Source organism: Zonotrichia leucophrys, chromosome 2, assembly GCF_028769735.1.
Source record: "Zonotrichia leucophrys gambelii isolate GWCS_2022_RI chromosome 2, RI_Zleu_2.0, whole genome shotgun sequence".
Taxonomy (NCBI): domain Eukaryota; kingdom Metazoa; phylum Chordata; class Aves; order Passeriformes; family Passerellidae; genus Zonotrichia; species Zonotrichia leucophrys.
This window is the reverse complement of record NC_088171.1, coordinates 142,443,457-142,447,350: the sequence shown is the minus strand read 5'-3', so window position 1 is coordinate 142,447,350 and position 3,894 is coordinate 142,443,457. Positions and strand designations below refer to the sequence as shown.

The 3,894-nt window shown below is 42.8% G+C and overlaps 1 long non-coding RNA gene across 1 annotated transcript; it reads left to right on the top strand.

Moving 5' to 3' along the window:
- Positions 1 to 503: 503 nt before the first annotated feature.
- LOC135443397 (uncharacterized) lies at positions 504 to 3,561 on the top strand. The gene is made up of 3 exons (XR_010439004.1): positions 504 to 558; positions 1,111 to 1,309; positions 2,763 to 3,561. It is a non-coding gene; the product is annotated as an uncharacterized LOC135443397 (long non-coding RNA).
- The last annotated feature ends 333 nt before the right edge of the window (positions 3,562 to 3,894 follow it).

Here is a 3,894-nt window from a genome sequence, read left to right as displayed (position 1 = left end):
TCATATGAAGCTGAGAACTTCAGTCCAAATGCATGGAAATCTCACTTCATCAGACCTGCAAGATACTGAATACACTCTCAAAGCACTGGGGGAAGAGGAATATTCAAAAATACCCTTCTGGGACTTTGAACTTCAGACTTGCAAAGATGAGTGTCTTTGTTTAAGATTCATATGAAGCCAAAGTTTCACTAACAGTCATTTCCAGGCTCACCCTAGTGTGCCAAAACTCACTTTAATCAGGTGAGGAAGGGGCAGTGCCAGGGCCATTGGCAGGAGATTTAAACAGCTCTGTGAGTGCAGGAACATGAGCAGGCAAACAGGGCCATGGCAGAGGACTTTCCACACCAGGAAGGACACAGCCACTCCTGGGCTGCTGGTGGTGCACCAGGTGTTAGGTGGGTGTGGTGTTTTGATTGGAGTTTTTTGTTGGCTTGGGTTTTTTCCCCACAGCTTGAATCAAGCCAGCGATGTTTTACCAACAGCCAAAAGCCATTGCTGGTGCATGCAGCAGGAGTGTGCTAGCCCAAAAAGAACCCCAAGAAGGACACAGCTCTCCAGGTCAGTGGCTGCAGGGAGTGTCTGAGGCTGCAGGACAGGACTGCATGTGGTGGGAGGAGGTGAATGAGCTGCTCTGTCTAGTGACCAAGCTTAAGGGAGAAATGGAAAGGCTAAGGAGTATTAGGGAGAGTGAAAGAGAAATAGAGTGGTGGAGTAACAGGAATGAACACAGCACGGGTGGCAAACAGGACGTGGGAACCATGGTACAGCAGGAAAGCTGTGGCACAGCAGTCACCATGGAAATGTGGTGAGATGACTCTCATGAATGCAGTGCCACAGTGGGTGGGTGGCTTCAGGCTCTTCAGAAGAGACAGGCAAGGTAGGAGAGGTGGAAGGGTGGCTCTCTACACTGGGGAGTCTCCTCAGCTGCTGGAGTGTGTCCAAAGAGCAACAAGGCTAGTGAAGAGTCTGGAGCACCAGTCCTATGCAGGGCAACTGAGGGAGCTGGGGGTGTTTAGCCTGGAGAAAAGGAGGCTCAGGGGGAACCCTGTCACTCTCTACAGCTCCCTGAAAGGAGGCTGTAGCCAGGTGTGGACTGGTCTCATCTCGCAGGTAACAGTGACTGGACAAGAGGACACAGTCTTCAGCTGCACCAAGGGAAGTTTAGGTTGGACATTAGGAAGAAGCTCTCCACAGAAAGGGTGAATGGGCATTGGAATGGGCTGCCCAGGGAGGTGGTGAAGTCACTGTCCCTGGAGGTGTTTAAGAGAAGACTGGATGTGGCACTCAGTGTTGTGGTCTTATTGACAAGGTACTGTTAGGCCATAGATTGGACTCAATGATCTCAAATGTCTTTTCCCGTTTAGGTGATTCTGTGACTCTGATATGTAAGTTCTTAAATCTCACACACAGTTCCAACTATTTTATTTGCAATGGAATTTAAAAAAATAACAAAAATAAATCAACCAGGAGTCAAGAAAACTGGCTTCTTTTAAGGTCTCACTCTAAAGTCTCATTGCAGTTCTGACTGTGATCAGGAAGACCCGCTCAGCATCTTTTCCAAAACACTGAAACACATACAAACTCTCCCTGAGACATTCTTTGATTCTACTGATATTTAGAGTGAGAGTAAAAAGCTCTCTTAGCTTCTCTGACATCTGATAGGCTAATTGAAATTAATATAAGCACAATTAAAATTAACTAATTTGTCTACACCTGATCTTTAAGGCATGGCACAGTAGGCAGCCAGGCAGAGCAATGCAGTCAGTGTTCCAACAGTGTCAGCCTTAATCAGCATCCAGGCAGCTCAAATCTCTGGAGGATTTACTAGACACCTAGACACTCATTATCCCTTTCCTAAGGAAAATACCACATTCTCAGATCAATAGGAATATTTGATTGAACTATAAATATGCCAAATGGAAAAATCAGCTTCAAAGAATCGGGTCTCCACATCAGTAATGTCTCTCCAGAAAGTCATCTTCGTTTTAGGAAGATTTCTTGGTGAGGTTTCAAATGTCACATTTTCCTCCTATTCGTGTGTTTTGTACCCATCAGACTGATGTGATCCTAATTGCAATGGTTTCTATCACATTCTCTGCCCCTATTTTTTCTAGAACTGTGCTTCTTTTGTTTTAAATGGCTGCAGGAATTAAATGGCATGCTGACCCTCTATAGTGTTCTTCCAGTAATGCATCCATTATTTACTGCCTTAATTTTTAAAGCATGATTTATTTTGTCAGGCCTGTTTTAAATCAACGATGCAGAAAAAAATTTGCAGCACAGTTAAGGTGCAGGTCCATGGGTAGAAACTCTGCAGTCTTACTGTGCATTTCTCTTCCTTTTCCTGACAGTTTTACCTGACAATGGGAGCTTCCAGCACTGCTGGAGTGGGAATCTAGACCTGGCCTTGGCCCCATATCATTTTGCCCCACATTTTCAGCAGTAATGTTCATTATAGGAGTAAGATATGCCTTAACATATGTCATTTCATCATGATAACAACCTAAGCTTACTTAAGTGTTGAGATTAAAATAATTTTTAAAATAAATAAAAAAAAAAACCATCATGCGTTCAAAAGAATATGTTTCTCTGCTCAATTCATGTGTTGGGAATAAAACCCAAACAATATTGTTTAAATGCCACCCCAGTAAATCAGAATTCATAACTTTATTTTTGTAGAAGAGATGTACAATTAAATAAGAGCCCATTTTGACCATTAGCTCCCCTCATCTGACGCTATTCATTGATGTGTTGTCTTTCAGGGATGCTCCAATATACATTGACCTGACCATCTTCTCCTTCACCCCCAGCATGCCTGTGCAGAGCAGGAAGGAGGAATCCAGTGACAGGCAATTGTCAGTGATGGCACTGGGCATCTCATCTGCCACTGAGTTATCAGGAGCTGAGAAACACCAGGTGAAATGCAGATGAAATTAAGATGTAGACAGTGATTTTCAATTCAGCTGGCCAGGCACAGAGGTATAAAGCTATAAGGTTATAGTTTGGCTGCCTGAGGTACTTGCATGGGGCTGGTAGATGTGGCAAGAGACCTATGGGACACCTGCCCTCCTTGAGATGGATGAAGATCAGGCAGAACAATACAGCATATTTCAAACTGCAAGAAATACTTATTGATGGAGAACAAAATTAAAGTCCTCCTCACAAAACAACATGCAGCAGTTTAACTGAGACTCAGCCCAGTTGTCCAACACAAGTGTCCAGATCTCTTTAACATGCTTTTGGTTATTTGAGGAAGCCCTAAGGGGCTAAAAAATATGGCTTGAGCTGGCCCTTGGACACTTATTTCTATTTCACCTGCTGGATTGAGCTCCTGCTGCTTCCTGAAGAGTGCTCTGAATGCTCTGTTAACTGTATTGATTAGATTGTCATGAGTTTTGTCTTTATCACTTGTTTTTAAAGTACTTTCTACATCCTCAGTGACATTCACATTCAAGTTGACCTTTTTATCCTCTTCCCATTGTTAGGGAAGGTTCATAATTAGACAAAATAGAAATCTTTTCTTTGCCCTGCTTAGTCCAAATATTATGCAGGGAGAATAGGACCCAGTCAGTATTGTTTAAGCGCCACTGGAGTAAATTAAATAGCATAGTTTTCTTTTTAGAGAATCACTGCACACTTAAATAAGAGGAATGTGATTACTTAAAAGTGATATCTATATAAAAGGAAGTGATTTAAGGTAAGCCTTATTGCAAATCCTTTGTGCTCATTGCCAAGGAGTTAAGACATTCCACAAAAGCTTGAAATATGGAAAAGTGTTACCTGCAGGAACTGCTCTTTTAAAACATCCCCATGAGCTCCCAACCCTCATTTATCAAAAGCTGGCAGCTAAGCAACTGCAGTGCTAGTGCTAATTGCAGTAAAATTACCAGCATT